This window comes from Rhipicephalus microplus, chromosome X (assembly GCF_043290135.1).
Source record: "Rhipicephalus microplus isolate Deutch F79 chromosome X, USDA_Rmic, whole genome shotgun sequence".
Taxonomy (NCBI): Eukaryota; Metazoa; Arthropoda; class Arachnida; order Ixodida; family Ixodidae; genus Rhipicephalus; species Rhipicephalus microplus.
The window spans coordinates 439,614,262-439,636,133 of NC_134710.1; the positions used below are offsets into that span (position 1 = coordinate 439,614,262).

Below are 21,872 nucleotides of genomic sequence, written 5' to 3' on the forward strand. Positions count from 1 at the left end.
CTAGAAACCTTTCTAGCCACAATAACTGAACGGCTAACTGCGAGGGAATTACAAAGAGTTTAAACTAAACGTTCTGGAGTGATGAAGGGGCTCCTTAGCTGAAGTCGACGCGCAGCCATATTGCTCAGGGCGGAAATCGGATGTGTGTATTGTAACGTACGTGGCTTTTGCATTATTTTTGTGCGAGTAATCTTGCGTGTGATGCCTTCAACTGGACAAGACGGTTCTGAATACGTCTGTGATCACTTTTCGAGATGACTATTGCGGGATCATGGGTAGCATTTGGCTTCGCAAATCGTGTGAAGCGAACACCGTGAACAACTTTCTACACAGTAAAAATTTTTTTACACCCTTATGGGTGTAAAAGGGTGTTTTGAAGATTTACGCCCTTTTTGAATGAATGTAACACCCTTTTCTTTGCTGGTACACCCTCAGAGAAGGGTGTAACTGGCAAAAGGGTGTTATTATGCCGTTCGTGAGGGTGTTGAAAAACAGAAGGGTGTACACCTATAATTGTTGGAATAAAAATTGTTCCGTTTAACGTCCCAAAGTTGTCATATAATCATTATAGACGCTGTACCGAAGGGTTCCGAAAAGTTAAACCACCTGGGCTTACTTAAGGTGCACCTAAGTCTAACTACACAGGTCTCGCACTCTTTCTCGTCCATTAAAAATGTGGCCGCCGTGAACTGCCGGGATTCGATCCTGCGACTTGCGGGTCAACAGTTCAGCGCCATAACACCAGACCACCGGCGCTAGAGTGCACGTTCAAGAATCGAGCTGCATCCATGCTTGCCAATAAAATACCACGATTAGTGCAAGGAATGCATGCCTTTCCTAAGATAACAATGTCGAAAGGATGAAAAAAATCAAGGAAATGATTGAGGCATTGACAAATTTTACAGAACACTAAGAATAATTGAGAAAATGTAAAAGAGACTAACTTCTCCTCGCACTGTATGATTCGACATGCTTTGCCGCTTTATATCGTCCACATTATATGTGAATAAATTAATGGGCTACTGTCACGATCTACGGACAGCACATATTCATGTGTAGAAGCGATTGAGAAAAAAAGCTTGAATTGATTACAAAAAACCCTTGCTCGGTCAAAAGCCGTTCGAGTGCAAGTTGTTTTCACAAGATTATTGAAGACGAGACGTGCTTGGTCGAAAAAGAAAAGAATGCACTACCCTCTGCAACCATGCGGGAGCACGGGAAGTGGTTCTTTAGGTGACGAAATAAAGGTCAGAGAATGGCACGGTCAGTGCACGCAGCGCCTTTGCGAAGCGAAGGGGAGAAGGGTACGAGAGGAGGGAGAGACACGCCTCTCGCCCCCCCCATATACATATATATATATATATATATGTATATATATATATATATGTATATATATATATATACACAGAAATTCAATTACTGAATTAATTTATTTATACATACGTGAAGTCGCACACGCAAGTTAGTCAATATAGCGAAACTAAACGAATTCGATGCTACGTAAACCGAACGGATTGTGTTAGTATTATTAAACTTTATTTTCATTTCTGAGTACTTTTTAGTATTATTTATTTTTATATATTTTCATCCTTTACAAGAATACCCATTTATGTATTTTCAGTATGACTGGTTGTACATTTTTCTGCAAGAGAGGGCAGGTGGAGGGAGGGGGAGAGGGCACATTAGCTTTGCAACGTGGCCATTATATTCCGAAAGCTGGAGCGGGTCGTATGCTTCTTGTGTGTGTGTGTGTGTGTGGCCCGATGCCACGGGCCAGCCGCCGAACCACGTGAACTTAAACTCGATCCATGTGTGAGATGCGAGTAAGCGGCAACATGTTCCACATTTTTCCGTTTTTTTTGGTCGCCTCCGCTGGCGGCGCGTCTTACCTATACGCAGCAACAATGCCAGAATTACCCGCTCGTTTCCGGCGGCTCTCCGTCGCTCCTTTCTAGTTCCTCTCCTTCTTCTCCTTCTTGTTGTCTGTTGCTACCTCGTTCGCCCGCTTGTCTTTTTCTCTCTCTCTTTTTTTGGAGGGTCTTTAAACTGTGAGGGTGACCCTCTGCTACGGGAACTTGTATCATTTCACTTACATCCTCCGAAGAAGGCTGGTCCACCAGCCGAAACTGTTAGGATTAAATAAATATTTTATTGTTTTGTTTCCTATACTGCACTATTCTCGAAGTTTAAAAATATATATATATATATATATATATATATATTGGGACACTGCGGCCCACGCCGTAAAATTTGTATTTGCTATATCTATTCTGTTTGACATCCCCTCGGAGAGGGGGTGAATGTATGAGGTGATCAGCAGGGGGCACTGCAATTTCCGTCGAGTTACAGTGCCCCCTCTCTATTTTTCTATGTACCTATAGGGATTTGCATTGCCCCCTAAGTGACCAAGGGCTGCCCCCCTTCCCCCGTGGTGGGCACGCCTATGCATAGGCACCATCAATCATTGCAATAAAATTTTTTGTGTAAATGTGTGCGTCAACAATAGTACACTTTGGATTCAAGAACATGAGTGTTTTAGGTGACTATTACTGCTGTTGTTCATTTGTTAAAAATGCATTGTACCTGCAAGCATTTCAAACTTCGCGCGCTAAAGTCGCGTTAATTTCGTTTTTTTGTGAAGATAAAATTATGTTGCTCCTTTTGTTTTTATGCTATATATATTTCCGTTTGCTTTTTATACTTAAACGCATTACTAAAGCATTTTATTGCGCCTTTGTACGTCTGCGAACTGTAACCGGAGCTGTAATACATGTTTGGGCGTGCTTGCTGGCTGGTCGGGCGCTGCAGCTTGTCGGTTCTGCATCGTTTTTTCTCGTTTTTTGAGGTGTGCTTGCACGCTGCGTTCGTGTTTTGTGTTCTGCCGGTGCTGCCTATTACGAAGATGAACTCTACTCAAGCGAGGACGTGTGGCGTCGCATTTTGGAACACTCGCCAGGTACGTACCACATTCCTGCTGTCGGCACTTTGTCAACACCGAGAGCGTGATAACGACGCCATGCTACGTTTTTCGTTACGTGTGGGCGATAAGTGAAGTTTTTTAACGTAGCGAACCTGTTTGTGTGTGTCATTTCATCAGGATGAAGGCGTTTTTGTAGGAAGTCAAGCGTGGGCGAGCTTTTTCTTTCGATTCAAGCATGCTTCGGTGTGTGAAGCACATGGCGCGTGCGTGCGCAGTGGGAATTTGGCGGCGGATTTGTACGAGTTGTGACGCTCGCCTCTGTCGGCAGTGGTGTTGCCAGGGAGCCCTGCTCTCGATGAACCAATATTTTGTTTAAATAATTGTTTGGCGAAGACGGCGTTTGTTAGCTGTAAGCGTTGATTACGCCTAGGGCGCGTATGTTTGGATCTCTTAAATTGAGGATTTTTTTTTTGCATGCCTGTTCATATTGTGTGCTACAGGAGTCAACGGGTTCATATGTTGTACGTTTCATATGTTGTACGTCCAAAGCAGTTTGAAAAGTTTCATATGTTGTACGCCCTTTTTTTAAACTGCTATCAGAAATTGCTGCGGGTAGCCGAACGTATGCCGGTGTATGCATCCACACCGGCACGCATCTTTGAACTACCGTGTTATTCGAGTTCGCGTGCAGTATGCTGCCTCGTCTTAGGTACGGCTCGCAAGGCTTGCACGTATGTACGCTTAGGTGTTTATGCAGCCCGTTTAGTCAAATCTGAGCTTACGTTATACACTCGCAACATAGGTTGTTTGATGCGTTCGGAACCCTTGCGTTTTGAGCCGTTCGTTAAACTTGAACTGTATTTCCGAACAAAATTTTCATGGCTTATTGGGGCCGAATAACTGTAGCTTAACTGTGCGAGACCTAATTCGATCGGTAGTTCATGCGGTAGAGCACATTTTATTTTATTCAGTTTGTTTTCGCTATGCTTAGATTTGATTATTTTGTGGTGGTTTATTAAATATTGTATGTACCTCGCCCAAACTTTGTGTTCAAACTTTGCTAAGCAATTTTACTTGTACGAACAGTAAGAACAGTTTAGACCATCACCTCCAATTGCATGAATAGGGCTTTTGTGTGGGGGCCAAAACGTCGTGCTTTCAATTAGGGTCAGCATGTTGTTTTGTCTTCACATCAGATGACAAGCTTCAGTGAATTCTATAGGCATGCACTACAGTTATAGAAGGAATCTGTGGTGTTTGGAGAAACGAATATATCATTTAACGCTCAAAACTTGCAATAATGTTATACATCATAGTATGCATACATAAGGCATGCACGTGTTGCTGTGAAAATGGAAAATTGGACAGTATGTTCATCTGACAATCATGAATATAGACTGCATGTTTCCAAGCTGTGGGCATTGACGCAATTACACAACTTCAGAAATCAGTCTCGTCAAACGTTTATTGTGTATTGCTAAATCGTGGCCAATGCCTTCCAGTATTCTTGTTACTAGAGATCGTTACAGAAGCTTGCATGCTTTATTGGGATGGTATTTAGCTCAAGGTGGGTGTGTTGTATTAGCATTTCCACATTTTTTCCCATTATTTATTAGACAGCCTGTAATGAGGGGTATGTTAGGGATGAGTGAGGGGCACTGCCTTTTTAGCCACCTGGAATCATTGAATTAACAGCCATAATTTAGCAGTTGACAATAGTAATTTAGTGAAACCAATTTTCTATGTTATCGGCATAATCATCTAAATGTAGGCAGCCGAAATAAAGTTACATTAGTTGTGTTAAAACTAAAATTCGTAATATAACTTTGTGTGTTACCTCCAATGGGTACTTGATCAAAGCGCATACCGTCATGTACGCGCTGCCCTAATAATGAATTGGCATGTATACGCACTTTGCCAGAGCGCTATTGAAGTATATTTTGTGACACATCTGTTATGTGAAAAATGCATATTCTTTCGTAAGGTTGCAGCTATGTTCGGCAAAAACATTGAGGATGTTTTTGTTGTAGCATGTCTGGTTTTCGTACATCCTACTCTTTTAAAACAAAACGTTCCCGGTCATTCTAAATTGAGTTCCAAATTCTGCTTCGCTAACAGACACATCAGTAAATTGTTTTTTTTTGTTTCTCTCGCAGTCTATACATGCTCGTCGTAGGAAGAGAGTGTGGGAGACGTCTGGACTAGCCCATCATCAAGGCTGGCTCGTGGAAAATTTGACTGCTGGTGCACATCAGTGGCGCATGGCTTCTGTTTCTTCTGAAAAGCGAGCTGCAGAGAGCCACCTGGTAGCTGTATTCAAGGAGCACAAAGGTTCAGGGTGTTCAAAGTTAACCTTTTTGTTTTTCCTTAAAAGAGAAGTCAGCGCTGTAAGTTATGTATGTAAAGCCACCTCTGCTGATAGCTATGTATCCAGGAGGATGCAATGTGAGATAATAATAATCACTGTCAGCGGTGCCATTAAGTTTTATTAATCAACTTAATAGTGACCACAGCAGGAGATCATGTATGTGTGAAATATTTGAGCCAGTCACATTTCTACATATTATCACTTGTAAGAATTCTAGCATGCCTGTGCTCAGGTATCCTGCTGGAAATTAAGTTGCGGCTTGCATTATTATGTGTGCAGGACAGTGAGCACTAGCAAAGACTCTGATTTCATGCATTTAATCTGACCGTCGGTGGAAGGCATGGGCAAACATTAAAGTGGTTACTCTTGCTATTCACTGGCGATAACAAGAACCGACTGCTCGTTCCGCTATGGAGTGATATTTTGCTGAACCTCACTGCCTTGCATGCGTAATCATGAAAAGCAAAATTAAACTTTCAAACGGGATATCTAGGAGCATAAACATAATCAAAAAAGTTTCCAAGTTGTACTGTGTAGAAACACGACTGCCTCCAACTTTTTAATGCAAACATACCTGCTTATTTGCATTACTAAAATTTCAATATTTTTGGTTGATAGGCGAGATGACAGCATTATTTTATTACTTTGTGTCCCCCTCGACACAATCTGCCAAGGTGTTTTTCTGTTCCTAAGGCTAAAATTCAATGTAACTAGGCAGTGCATTTAAGAATGTGTCAGTGCTGCTTACTGAGCTCTTTATTGGATATTTTGTTTTTTCCAAGATTTACTGAGTGTGTTGCTCACCAGACTTGCATGTCATGTTAATTGATGCCTTATGTGCAATTGGCCATTTAGAAACACTTTTTGTGTTGTGATAAAAAGTAGCACATTAATGATTTTATCTTCAGTGTAACCTTCACTGAATATTCTATTTTAATATATTTTTGTCACTGTAGTTATTTCATTGCCTTTGGGAAGTTCAATTCATAAGTACAATCAAGTGTTTTCCCACTGTCATACTTCATCGTACCTAACTTTGCCAATACCAAACCATGTCGGACATTTTACAGTGATACATACTCATGTTTAACATTGTTAATGATAACTGATAGAAGGCATACTAGAATATTGTAACGCGAGTCCTTGGATCGGAGGGTTGAATGGTGAATTTTTTCAACTACATAGTAATATCTGCTTGCTTTATTTCATGTCAAGTGTAATGAGAATAATATTTACCGAGGCTAACGTGTTAAAACCACGATATAATTATCAGGGACACTGGAGTAGAGGGTTTCAGATATTTTGACCACCTGGGGTTCTTTAAATGCATCCACGTCTAATCAGACAGGTGTCATGCATTTCCTCCTTAATCAAAATTGCAGCCACCACAGCCATGGTTTGATTTTGTGGCCTTCAGTTTAGCAGTCAAGGGTTACTTGAAGCGTATATTAGTTGTGGGCTGTGGTCTTGCTTCCATGATGCATCTTAAGTACAGCAGTTTGGTGCCAACCAGGCATCTCTACTAGTGCACTGGTGTTGTGTTTTTGCATTCATAATTTACTGCAATATTTAACTATTTTATCAAGATGCATTTCTGAGCAGCTCTGCGAAGTGTGTGCTGGTGCTTATTACATTCCTAATTTTTTGCAAGAGGTAATCATTGTTGCATGTATTCTGAGTTAGATATGAAGTTACGAATTTTGCTTCTTTTATACTCTGTAAGAGTGTAAAGCCCAACAAGTCACTCTGATGTACTTTGCATATTGTACATCAGATGGCTAAATTGTGTGTGCAGAGCTTATATAAACAGCCCATAGTGTTTCGAATGCCTTGAAAACTGCCTTAGGATCAGAAAAAACTGTTGTGAAGAGTGGGATAGTCTGGGTGAACAGTGGAAGTTCCTCAGATAGGCTGGCTGATGTTTCGATAGGAGGACTTATGTTCGTCAAAAGTGCCTTTTCTTCTCATCCTTGGCATGTTAGCTTTAAGGGGGTTAGTAGAGATGTCATCTCCTGGTGGTGGTGCGTGTCTTTGTTGGCAATTGCCGCCGGAAAAGAAAAAAAACTAGAGAGCAAACAAGTGCAGTCCTCACTTCATTTCAAGTTGACTGGTAGCAATTCACAATGTTCTCGGAGGATAGAGAAAAAAATGGAAGCAAAAGAGAGGAAGCACGCAAAGTAGGAGCGGTGTGCTGCCGCTATAGACGCGAAAAAAACACAGAGCTTGAAAGTTCGAAGCCAGCAGACAGTCCCCGCGTTTGGTCATCACAAAGGGTTGCCGACGATAAAGGCCTATGCTGTTCTCGAACATCTATGAATGGGACTCGTAAGAAAGCGGTTACGAAAAGGCGCGAGAGAGAAGCAGGCGGCTACCTTTAAATGCTAAGATTTCAAAGGTAAGCGACACCAGATGTGTTCGGAAGAGAATGTGTTTAATTGGGAAAGTCGTTGGTTAAAATATGCTTTCACTATACCCGTAGGTGGCCCGCTCAACAGAATTGCCTTAAGAATTTGGCGGCATGTTGGCAGAGAAATAGAAAAATTGAGAATGCAAAGGAAATAAGCATCAACGAGAGAAACGCAGAAAGAAAGTAAAAAATTAAAAAAGGCAGGTTGGAGGTAGATGACACGCTAGCGTTAACAGACGAGGAAAGGAAAAGAGAGAAGCAGAGAAATTAGTGGATTGGCAATGACTTAATGGTGCATGGTAGTAGTGTTTTTTGAAGCGACAAAAGAAGAAAGAAAGCTGTGGTTGAAAGGTTCTGGCAAATAATAACTATGTAGTTGTGTGTGTATAGACACATGTATATCTATATTTGTAATTTAAAATATTTCGAGAGAACATCAATAGTACAACTTGTAGTCTAGGAGCGATTCCATGCAATACTGGTTATGTCTATTTGAAGGTTGAACCTTTCTCATTTCTAAATGCTGTCGTAATTATGCTATGGCTTTCAGCGATTCCGAATGGCGACGTGCTACATTGATTCGTCATCGGGGTAGGGGCTTACATTTGTGTATCAAATATCAATCCATGTATTTCCTCTCTCATGGTGAGCAGAAATTTGTAGAACATAAAGCTTTGCTTGGTGAAAATTGTGGCCCTGTTTGTTGAAGTGACTGGCTACTGCTTTTGGTAAATTGTTTTTTGTGTCTGCACAGTGGCCGTTCAGTCTTAGGGTGCCCAGTTTTGCCTATATATTGTCTGCAGGTGGCGCACTTACGACAGTATATTAGGTTGTTCGAAGTGCAGATGAAGATCGATGGGACCTTGTGAATGTAGTCAAATTCTGTGCTTTTTGAGTTGTTAGCCAGCTGTATATTTTTACAGATGGAGCATCTGGGCCGGCCACGGGGACCAGACGTCCTAGTGTTTGCTTTAAGTTTGGCGGGAATTAGCAATGCGTGGCACGTGGCATTTGCAACGCTAACTTAAAGACATGCTTGTTCACGCAAACTTAGACTAGGACGTCTGATCCCTGTGGCCGGCCCAGGTGCTCACCCTGCAAATATATACAGCCGGCTACCAACATAAAAAGCACAGCATCTGACTACATTCACAAGGTCACATGGAGCTTCACCTGCACTTTTAAACAACCTAATATACTTTTCTGAGTGTGCCAGCTGTAGAAAACAATATATAGGCGAAAGTGGGCCGCCAATTCACGTAAGACTGAACGGCCACCGTGCAGACACAAAGCACAATTCACCGAAAGTAGTAGACGGTCACTTCTAACAGGACCACGCTTTCTAAAAAGCAAAGCTTCATGTTCTACAAAATAATTTCCTGTCAGCACGAGATAATAAATACATGAAATCATAATTTATACACAAATTTATGTCCCTACACCCATCAGGAATTAATGTTGCACGTGCTAATTTGGAATCGCTGAAAGCCATTGCATAATTGCTGCCATATTTAGGGACTAGAAACGTTCAACCTTCAAATAGACACAACTGCTATTACATAGAATCACTCCTAACCTACATATTGTAAGAATAATATTCACTCTAAATTTTTAAAACTTTAATTATATATATACATGTGTCTATATACACACAACTACGAAGTCTTTATTTTCCAGAACCTTTCAACCACAGCTTTCTTTCCTCTTTTGTCGCTTCAAAAAACACTCCTACTGTGCACTATTAAGTCATTGCCAAGCCACAAATTTCTCTGCGTCTCTTTTTCCTTTCCTCGTTTGTTAACGCTAGCGTGTCGCCTATCACCAATCCTTTTTTTTTCTTTTTTTTTTCTTTTGTGTTTCTCTCGTAGTTGCTTATTCCCTTTGCATTCCGAACTTGCCTATTTCTCTGCCAACATGCCGCCAAATTCTTGAGGCAATTCCGTTGAGCGGGACACCTATGGGGGTAGTGAAAGCATATTTTAACCAGTGACCTTCCCCAATAAACACGTGGTCTTACAAACACATCTGGTGTCGCTTACCTTTGAAATCTTGGCATTTAAAAGTAGCCGCCTGCTTCTCTCTTGCGCCTTTTTGTAACCTCTTTTTTATGAGTCCCATTCATAGATGTTCGAGAACAGCATAGGCCAATCAGCAACCCTTCGTGATGGCCGAACGCGGGGACCGTCTGCTGGCTTTGAACTTTCAACCTCTTTGCTTTTTTCGTGTCTGTAGCAGCCACCCATTGGCAGCACACCGCTCCTACTTTGGGTGTTTCCTTTTTTTTATTTTTTCTCCACTCTCTGAGAACATTCTGAATCACTACCACCCAACTTGAAATGAAGCAAGGACTGCACTCCTCTGGTTTATAGTTTTTTTTTCAGGCTACGATTGCTAACAGGGACGCATGCCACCACCAGGAGATGACGTCTTTACTAACCCCCTTGAAACTAATATGCCAAGGATGAGAAGGCTAGGCACCTTTGACGAAAATAGGTTCTCCTATCGAAACTTTGGTCAGCCTATCTGAGGCATTTCCACCTGTCGGCTCTCATTTTGATTTTGCTATGAAGAGTGTGTTTCTGAGAAATGGATGCTGTCTCTATTACCTAGAAAGATGCTGAAAAATAAAACTTGAAATTTTAATATGTGGTGAAGCTTCATGGGGTGAGTGAGGGCTGATCTGTTAATCATCTTTCTTCAGCCACTGACCTTACCTGTTCGAATATTGGCGGCAAACTGCTCTAACTGTAGTATGTATGAAATATAATAAATGTGTTTGCTTTCAGTTGAGAGAAAACCTGTGTTGTGGTACATGTAGTTGACATTTATCTTACGTCAATATATGTCTACTTTTAGGAAGTGGGAAAAGATATTTCTCAATAAGTGGAAACGATGTCTACCAAAGCAGCTCTGTTATTTTTGTATAATCAGAAAGTTTGAAATGAACTGGGTGAGGCTGAACTCGCATGGTTTTGCGATACCAAGTGCAACTGCAAATTAAGTTGCTGAAATATGTATATGTCTGCATCCTGCATGAGACGTGTGCACTGTTCCGGGTAATAATGTTTTCAATATAATGTGTTCGTGTGTCTACACAAACGTATGCATACCAAGAACCCTTGCTGTATCGACTCTTTGAGCCACCAATTGATATACCCGAGATGTTTATGCTATTTAACACTAAATATTTGTATTTAATTGTATAACTATAAAAGGCAGTCTAAATTTCTATAGTCGGCTTTACAAAGAAGGCTTTGAGGAATATCATTGCATTTCAGTAAGCTTGCTTACACACACACACACACACACACACACACACACACACACACACACATATATATATATATATATATATATATATATATATATATATATATATATATATATATATATATATATATATAATGAGATCAAACAGACAATATTGCCAAGGAAAGTATAGGGGAAGTTATAAGTCCTAATTGTAATGTAAATGTGTTGAAAGAAATGTGAGCGAAAAGATTACTTGCCATGGACAGGAACCGAACCTGCGACCTTCGAATAACGCGTTACTCAAAGGTCGCACACCCTTTCAACACCCTTTTAGAAGGGTGTTGAACACCCTAACATTTTGCTGAACACCCTTCGTGTAGGGTGTTCAGCTAACACCCTTTCAGTAGGGTGTATCTGAAAACACCCATAGGGTGTTGCTTTGGCGACAAGCCAGTTTACACCCTTAAGGGTGTAAAAAAACTTAATGTGTACGTGCAAGTAGCTTCGCTTCGTTACTCCCTTTTACTCACATATTTTCGTGACTATACACAGTAAATTTTTTTACACCCTTAAGGGTGTAAACTGGCTTGTCGCCAGAGGAACACCCTATGGGTGTTTTCAGTTACACCCTACTTAGAAGGGTGTTGAACACCCTAACATTTTGCTGAACACCCTTCGTGTAGGGTGTTCAGCTAACACCCTTTAAGAGGGTGTTGAAAGGGTGTGCGACCTTCCAGTAACGCGTTATTCAAAGGTCGCAGGTTCGGTTCCTGTCCATGGCAAGTTATCTTTTCACCCACATTTCTTCACATTTACATTACAATTCGGTCTAATAACTTCCCCTATACTTTCCTTGGCAATACTGTCTGTTTGATCTCATTATATATATATATATATATATATATATATATATATTAATGAGATCTAACAGACAGTAATGCCAAGGAATGTACAGGGGAAGTTATTAGAACCTATAGAATGTAAATAAGAAAAAAGAATAAAGAAAAGTGGATGAAAAAATGTGTGTGTGTGTGTGTGTGCGTATAAACAAGCTTACTGAAATGCAACGATATTCCTCAAAGCCTTCTTTGTAAAGCCGACTATAGAAATTTAGACTGCCTTCTATAGTTATACAATGAATTACAAATATTTAGTGTTAAATAGCATAAACATCTGGGGTATATCAATTGGTGGCTCAGTGAGTCGATACAGCAAAGGTGCTTGGTATGCATACGTTTGTGTAGACACACGAACACATTATATTAAAAAAACATTATTACCCGTAACAGTGCACACTTCCCATGCAGGATGCAGACATATACATATTTCAGCAACTTAATTTGCAGTTACACTTGGTATCGCGAAACCATGCGAGTTCAGCCTCACCTAGTTCATTTCAAACTTTCTGATTATACAAAAATAACAGAGCTGCTTTGGCAGACATCGTTTCCACTTATTGATAAATATCTTTTCCCACTTCCTAAAAGTAGACATATATTGGTGTAAGATAAATGTCAAGTACATGTACCACAACACAGCTTTTCTCTCAACTGGAAGCAAACACATTTATTATATTTCATACATACTACAGTTAGAGCATTTTACCGCCAATATTCGAACAGGTAAGGTGAGTGGCTGAAGAAAAATGATTAACAGATCAGCCCGCACCCCATGAAGCTTCACCACATATTAAAATTGCAAGTTTTATTTTTCAGCATCTTTCTAGGTAATAGAGACAGCATCCATTCCTCAAAAACACACTCTTCATAACAAAATCAAAATGAGAGCCGACAGGTGGAAATGCCTCAGATAGGCTGACCAAAGTTTCGATAGGAGAACCTATCTTCGTCAAAGGTGCCTAGCCTTCTCATCCTTGGCATATTAGTTTCAAGGGGGTTAGTAAAGACGTCATCTCCTGGTGGTGGCATGTGTCCCTGTTCGCAATCGTAGCCTGAAAAAAAAAATAAAATAAAGCAGAGGAGTGCAGTCCTTGCTTCATTTCAAGTTGGGTGGTAGTGATTCAGAATGTTCTCAGAGGGTGGAGAAAAAAAAAAGAAAAAAAAAGGAAACACCCAAAGTAGGAGCAGTGTGCTGCCAATGGGTGGCCGCTACAGACACGAAAAAAGCAAAGAGCTTGAAAGTTCGAAGCCAGCAGACAGTTCCCGCGTTTGGCCATCACGAAGGGTTGCTGACGATATTGGCCTATGCTGTTCTCGAACATCTATGAATGGGACTCATAAAAAAGAGGTTACAAAAAGGCGCAAGAGAGAAGCAGGTGGCTACTTTTAAATGCCAAGATTTCAAAGGTAAGCGACACCAGATGTGTTTGGAAGACCACGTGTTTATTGAGGAAGGTCATTGGTTAAAATATGCTTTCACTATCCCCATAGGTGTCCCGCTCAACAGAATTGCCTCAAAAATTTGGCGGCATGTTGGCAGAGAAATAGGCAAGTTCGGAATGCAAAGGGAATAAGCAACTACAAGAGAAACACAAAAGAAAACAAAAAATGAAAAAAAAGGCGGATTGGTGGTAGGCGACACGCTAGCGTTAACAAACGAGGAAAGGAAAAAGAGACGCAGAGAAATTTGTGGCTTGGCAATGACTTAATGGTGCACAGTAGGAGTGTTTTTTGAAGCGACAAAAGAGGAAAGAAAGCTGTGGTTGAAAGGTTTTCGAAAATAAAAACTTCGTAGTTGTGTGTATATAGACACATGTATATCTATAATTAATGTTTTAAAAATTTAGAGTGAATATTATTATTACAATATGTAGGTTAGGAGTGATTCCATGTAATACCAGTTGTGTCTATTTTAAGGTTGAACGTTTCTAGTCCCTAAATATGGCCGCAATTATGCAATGGCTTTCAGCGATTCCAAATTACCACGTGCAACAATGATTCCTGATGGGTGTAGGGACATAAGTTTGTGTATAAATTATGATTTCATGTATTTATTCTCTCGTGATGACCGGCAATTATTTTGTAGAACATAAAGCTTTGCTTTTTAGAAAGTGTGGTCCTATTGGTAGAAGTGACCGGCTACTACTTTCGGTTAATTGTGCTTGTCTGCACGGTGGCCGTTCAGTCTTACGTGAATTGGCGGCCCACTTTCGCCTATATATTGTTTTCTACAACTGGCACACTCAGAAAAGTATATTAGGTTGTATAAAAGTGCAGGTGAAGCTCTATGTGACCTTGTGAATGTAGTCAGATGCTGTGCTTTTTATGTTGGTAGCTGGCTGTATATATTTGCAGGGTGAGCACTTGGGCCGGCCACAGGAATCAGACGTCCTAGTCTAAGTTTGCATGAACAAGCATGTCTTTAAGTTAGCGTTGCAAATGCCACGTGCCACGCATTCCTATTCCCGCAAAACTTAAAGCAAACACTAGGACGTCTGGTCCCTGTGACCGGCCCAGATGCTCCACCAGTAAAAATATATAGCTGGCTAACAACTTAAAAAGCACAGAATTTGACTACATTCACAAGGTCCCATCGATCTTCACCTGCACTTCGAACAACCTAATATACTGTCTTAAGTGCACCACCTGCAGACAATATATAGGCAAAACTGGGCAGCCAATTCACGTAAGACTGAACGGCCACTGTGCAGACACAAAACACAATTTACCAAAAGCAGTAGCCAGTCACTTCAACCAACAGGGCCACAATTTCGACCAAGCAAAGCTTTATGTTCTACAAATTTCTGCTCACCATGAGAGAGGAAATACATGGAATGATAATTGATACACAAATGTAAGCCCCTACACCGATCACGAATCAATGTAGCACGACGCCATTCGGAATCGCTGAAAGCCATAGCATAATTACGACAGCATTCAGAAATTAGAAAGGTTCAACCTTCAAATAGACATAACCGGTATTACATGGAATTGCTCCTAGATTACAAGTTGTACTATTGATGTTCTCTCAAAAATTTTTTAAATTATAAATATAGATATACATGTGTCTATATACACACAACTACGAAGTTTTTATTTGCCAGAACTTTTCAACTACAGCTTTCTTTCTTCTTTTGTCGCTTCAAAAAAAACTAGTACCGTGCACCATAAAGTCATTGCCAAGCCACAAATTTCTCTGCGTCTTTTTTCCTTTCCTCGACTGTTAACGCTAGCGTGTCATCTACCTCCAACCCGCCTTTTTAAATTTTTTCCTTTCTTTCTGCGTTTCTCTCGTTAATGCTTATTTCCTTTGCATTCTGAATTTCTCTCTTTCTCTGCCAACATGCCGCCAAATTCTTGAGGCAATTCTGTTGAGCGGGCCACCTACGGGGATAGTGAAAGCAGATTTTAACCAATGACTTTCCCTATTAAACACATTCTCTTCCGAACACATCTGGTGTCGCTTACCTTTGAAATCTTAGCATTTAAAGGTAGCCGCCTGCTTCTCTCTCGCGCCTTTTCGTAACCGCTTTCTTACGAGTCCCATTCATAGATGTTCGAGAACAGCATAGGCCTTTATCGTTGGCAACCCTTTGTGATGGCCTAACGCGGGGGCCCCGTCTGCTGGCTTCGAACTTTCAAGCTCTTTGCTTTTTTCGCGTCTGTAGCGGCAGCACACCGCTCCTACTTTGCGTGTTTCCTCTTTTTTGCTTCCATTTTTTTCTCTACCCTCCGAGAACATTGTGAATTGCTACCAGTCAACTTGAAATTAGGTGACGGCTGCACTTGTTTGCTTTCTAGTTTTTTTTTCTTTTCCGAGGGCAATTGCCAACAAAGACACGCACCACCACCAGGAGATGACGTCCCTACTAACCCCCTTAAAGCTAACATGCCAAGGATGAGAAGAAAAGGCACTTTTGACGAACATAAGTCCTCCTATCGAAACATCAGCCAGCCTATCTGAGGAACTTCCACTGTTCACCCAGACTATCCCACTCTTCACAACAGTTTTTTCTGATCCTAAGGCAGTTTTCAAGGCATTCGAAACACTATGGGCTATTTATATAAGCTCTGCACACACAATTTAGCCATCTGATGTACAATGTGCAAAGTATATTAGAGTGACTTGTTGGGCTTTACACTCTTACAGAGTATAAAAGAAGGAAAATTCGTAAGTTCATATCTAACTCAGAAAACATGCAACAATCATTACTTCTTGCAAAAGATAAGGAATGTAATAAGCACCAGCACACAATTCGCAGAGCTGCTCAGAAATGCATCTTGATAAAATAGTTAAATATTGCAGTAAATTATGAATGCAAAAACACAACACCAGTGCACTAGTGGAGATGCCTGGTTGGCACCAAACTGCTGTACTTAAGATGCATCATGGAAGCAAGACCACAGCCCACAACTAATATACGCTTCAAGTAACCCTTGACTGCTAAACTGAAGGCCACAAAATCAAACCATGGCTGTGGTGGCTGCAATTTCGATTAAAGAGGAAATGCATGACACCTGTCTGCTTAGACATAGATGCATTCAAAGAACCCCAGGTGGTCAAAATATCTGAAACCCTCTACTCCAGTGTCCCTGATAATTATATCGTGGTTTTAACACGTTAACCTCGGTAAATATTATTCTCATCACACTTGACATGAAATAAAGCAAGCAGATATTACTATGTAGTTGAAAAAATTCACCATTCAACCCCCCGATCCAAGGACTCACGTTACAATATTCTAGTATGCCTTCTATCAGTTATCATTAACAATGTTAAACATGAGTATGTATCACTGTAATATATCCGACATGGTTTGGTATTGGCAAAGTTAGGTACGATGAAGTATGACGGTGGGAAAACACTTGATTGTACTTATGAATTGAACTTCCCAAAGGCAATGAAATAACTACAGTGACAAAAATATATTAAAATGGAATATTCAGTGAAGGTTACACTGAAGATAAAATCATTAATGTGCTACTTTTTATCACAACACAAAAAGTGTTTTTAAATGGCCGATTGCACATAAGGCATCAATTAACATCACATGCAAGTCTGGCGAGCAACACACTCAGTAGATCTTGGAAAAAAAATATCCAATAAAGAGCTCAGTAAGCAGCCCTGACACATTCTTAAATGCACTGCCTAGTTACATTGAATTTTAGCCTTAAGAACAGAAAAACACCTTGGCAGATTGTGTCCAGGGGGACACAAAGTAATAAAATAATGCTGTCATCTGGCCTATCAACCAAAGATATTGAAATTTTAAACGCAAATAAGCAGGTATGTTTGCATTAAAAAGTTGGAAGCAGTCGTGTTTCTACACAGTCCCACTTGGAAAACTTTTTTGATTAAGTTTATGCTCCTAGATATCCCGTTTGAAAGTTTAATTTTGCTTTTCATGATTACGCCTGCAAGGCAGTGAGGTTCAGCAAAATATCACTCCATAGCGGAACGAGCAGTCGGTTCTTGCTATCGCCAGCGAATAGCAAGAGTAACCATTTTAATGTTTGCCCATGCCTTCCACCGACGGTCACATTAAATGCATGAAATGAGAGTCTGTGCTAGTGCTCACTGTCCTGTACACATAATAATGCAAGCCGTAACTAAATTTCTAGCAGGATATTTGAGCACAGGCATGCTAGAATTCTTACAAGTGATAATATGTAGAAATGTGACTGGCTCAAATATTTCACACATACATGATCTCCTGCTGTGGTCACTATTAAGTTGATTAATAAAACCTAATGGCACCGCTGACAGCGATAATTATTGTCTCACATTACATCCTCCTGGATACATAGCTATCAGCAGAGGTGGCTTTACATACATAACTTACAGTGCTGACTTCTCTTTTAAGGAAAAACAAAAGGGTTAACATTGAACACCCTGAACCTTTGTGCTCCTTGAATACAGCTACCAGGTGGCTTTCTGCAGCTCGCTTTTCAGAAGAAACAGAAGCCATGCGCCACTGATGTGCACCAGCAGTCAAATTTTCCACGAGCCAGCCTTGATGATGGGCTAGTCCAGACGTCTCCCACACTCTCTTCCTACGACGAGCATGTATAGACTGCGAGAGAAACAAAAAACAATTTACTGATGTGTCTGTTAGCGAAGCAGAATTTGAAACTCAATTTAGAATGATCTGGAACGTTGTGTTTTAAAAGAGTAGGATGTACGAAAACTAGACATGCTACAACAAAAACATCCTCAATGTTTCTGGCGAACATAGCTGCAACCTTACGAAAGAATATGCATTTTTCACATGACAGATGTGTCTCAAAACATACTTGAATAGCGCTCTGGCATAGTGCGTATAGATGCCAATTCATTAATAGGGCAGCGCGTTCATGACCGTATGCGCTTTGATCAAGTATCCATTGGAGGTAACACATAAAGTTATATTACGAATTTTAGTTTGAACACAACTAATGTAACTTTCTTTAGGCTGCCTACATTAGGACGATTATGCCGATAACATATAAAATCGGTTTCACTAAATTACTATTGTCAACTGCTAAATTATGGCTGTTAATTCAATGATTCCAGGTGGCTAAAAAGGCAGTGCCCCTCACTCATCCCTAACATACCCCTCGTTACAGGCTGTCTAATAAATAATGGGAAAGAATGTGGAAATGCTAATACAACGCACCCATCTTGAGCTAAATACCATCCCAATAAAGCATGCAAGCTTCTGCAACAATCTCTAGTAACAAGAATACTGGAAGGCATGGGTCACGATTTAGCAATACACAATAAACGTTTGACGAGACTGATTTCTGAAGTTGTGTAATTGCGTCAATGCCAACAGCTTGGAAACATGCAGTCTATATTCACTATTGTCAGATGAACATACTGTCCAATTTTCCATTTTCACAGCAACACGTGCATGCCTTATGTATGCATACTATGATGTATAACATTATTGCAAGTTTTGAGCGTTAAATGATATATTCGTTTCTCCAAACACCACAGATCCCTTCTATAAGTGTAGCGCATGCCTATAGAATTTACTGAAGCTTGTCATCTGATGTGAAGACAAAACAACATGCTGACCCTAATTGAAAGCATGACGTTTTGCCCCCCCCCCCCCCCCCACACACACAAAAGCCCTATTCACAAGTGACAAAGACTGTGCTTTTTTTCGTGGCCAGTGTGTGGTTTTTTCAATGTTTTCATGTGTGTTTCTGACCAGATCGGCATAAGCTTGTAATCTGTTATTAAATGCCATTGGAGGTGATGGTCTAAACTGTTCTTACTGTTCGTACAAGTAAAATTGCTTAGCCCCGCCGCAGTGGTCTAGTGGCTAAGGTACTCGGCTGCTAACCCGCAGGTCGCGGGTTCGAATCCCGGCTGCGGCGGCTGCATTTCCGATGGAGGCGGAAATGTTGTAGGCCCGTGTGCTCAGATTTGGTTGCACGTTAAAGAACCCCAGGTGGTCGAAATTTCCGGAGCCCTCCACTACGGCGTCTCTCATAATCATATGGTGGTTTTGGGACGTTAAACCCCACATATCAATCAGTAAAATTGCTTAGCAAAGTTTGAACACAAAGTTTGGGCGAGGCACATACAATATTTATTAAACCACCACAAAATAATGAAATCTAAGCATGGCGAAAACAAGCTGAATAAAATAAAATGTGCTCTACCGCATGAACTACTGATCGAATTAGGGCTCGCACAGTTAAGCTACAGTTATTCGGCCCCAATAAGCCATGAAAATTTTGTTCGGAAATACAGTTCAAGTTTAACGAACGGCTCAAAATTCATGGGTTTCGAACGCATCAGACAACCTATGTTGCGAATGTATAACGTAAGCTCCGATTTGACTAAACGGGCTGCATAAACACCTAAGCGTACATACGTGCAAGCCTTGCGAGCCGTACCTAAGACGAGGCAGCATGCTGCACGCGAACTCGAATAACACGGTAGTTCAAAGATGCGTGCCGGCGTGGATGCATACACCGGCATACGTACGGCTACCCGCAGCAATTTCTGATAGCAGTTTAAAAAAAGGGCGTACAACATATGAAACTTTTCAAACTGCTTTGGACGTACAACATATGAACCCGTTGACTCCTGTAGCACACAATATGAACAGGCATGCAAAAAAAAAAAAATCCTCAAATTAGGAGATCCAAACATACGTGCCCTAGGCGTAATCAACGCTTACAGCTAACAAACGCCGTCTTCGCCCAACAATTATTTAACCAAAATATTGGTCCATCGCGAGCAGGGCTCCCTGCCAACACCACTGCCGACAGAGGCGAGCGCCGTCACAACTCGCACAAACCTGCCGCCAAATTCCCACTGCGCACGCACGCGCCATGTGCTTCACACACCGAAGCATGCTTGAATCGAAAGAAAAAGCTCGCCCACGCTTGACTTCCCCCCAAAACGCCTTCATCCTGATGAAACGACACACACAAACAGGTTCGCTACGTTAAAAAACTTCACTTATCGCCCACATGTAACGAAAACAAGTAGCGTGGCGTCGTTATCACGCTCTTCTCGGTGTTGACAAAGCGCCGACAGCAGGAATGTGGTACGTACCTGAGGAGTGTTCCAAAATGCGACGCCACACGTCCTCGCTTGAGTAGAGTTCATCTTCGTAATAGGCAGCACCGGTAGAACACAAAACACGAACGCAGCGCGCAAGCACACCTCAAAAAAACGAGAAAAAACGATGCAGAACCGACAAGCTGCAGGCCCGACCAGCACGCCCAAACATGTATTACAGCTCCGGTTACAGCTCCGCAGACGTACAATGGTGCAATAAAATACTTTAGTAAAGCGTTTAAGTATGAAAAGTGAACGGAAATATGTATAACATAAAAACGAAAGAGGCAAAATAATTTTATCTTCACAAAAAAACAAAGTTGACGTATGACTTTAGCGCGCGCGCGCGAAGTTTGAAACGCTTGCAGGTACAATGCATTTTTAACAAATGAACAACAGCGGTAATAATCACCTAAAACACTCATGTTCTTGAATTCGAAATGTACTATTGTTGACGCACACATTTACACACAAAATTTTATTGCAATGATTGATGGTGCCTATGCATAGGCGTGCCCACCACGGGGGAAGGGGGGCGGGGGCGGCCCTTGGTCACTTAGGGGGCAATGTAAATCCCTATAGGTACATAGAGAAATAGAGAGGTGGCACTGTAACTCGACGTATGTTTTTTTTACTCGACGGGGGTTGCAGTGCCCCCTGCTGATCACCTCATACCCCCCCCCCCCGATGGGATGTCAAACAGAGTAGATAGCAAATACAAATTTTACAACGCGGGTTGCAGTGTCCCAACACACACACACACACATATATATATATATATATATATATATATATGTGTGTGTGTGTGTGTGTGTGTGTGTGTGTGTGTGTGTGTGTGTGTGTGTGCGCGGGGGCGAGAGGCGTGTCTCTCCCTCCTCTCGTACCCTTCTCCCCTTCGCTTCGCAAAGGCGCTGCGTGCACTGACCGCGCCATTCTCTGACCTTTATTTCTTCACCTAAAGAACCACTTCCCGTGCTCCCGCATTGTTGCAGAAGGTAGTGCATTGTTTTCTTTTTCGACCAAGCACGTCTCGTCTTCGATAATCTTGTGAAAACAACTTGCACTCGAACGGCTTTTGACCGAGCAAGGGTTTTTTGTAATAAATTCAAGCTTTTTTTCTAAATTGCTTCTACGCATGAATATGTGCTGTCCGTAGATCGTGACAGTAGCCCATTAATTTATTCACATATAATGTGGACAATATAAAGCGGCAAAGCATGTCGAATAATACAGTGCGAGGAGAAGTTAGTCTCTTTTACATTTTCCCAATTATTCTTAGTGTTCTGTAAAATTTGTCAATGCCTCAATCAATTCCTTGATTTTTTTCATCCCTACGACATTGTTATCTTAGGAAAGGCATGCATTCTTTGCGCTATGCGTGGTATTTTATTTGCAAGCATGGATGCAGCTCGATTCTTGCACGTGCACTCCAGCGCCGGTGGTCTGGTGCTTATGGTGCTGAA

The 21,872-nt window shown here is 41.2% G+C and overlaps 1 protein-coding gene and 1 long non-coding RNA gene across 2 annotated transcripts in view; one reads left to right on the plus strand and one right to left on the minus strand.

Annotated features, from left to right (window-relative positions):
* The window catches only part of LOC119161814 (uncharacterized), a 477,337-nt gene that overhangs the window by 11,552 nt on the left and 443,913 nt on the right, over positions 1-21,872 (plus strand). The window lies entirely within an intron of this gene.
* Positions 12,487-20,873, minus strand: LOC142776602 (uncharacterized). The gene is made up of 2 exons (XR_012887663.1): positions 20,404-20,873; positions 12,487-17,920 (listed from the first exon to the last, which is right to left on the minus strand). It is a non-coding gene; the product is annotated as an uncharacterized LOC142776602 (long non-coding RNA).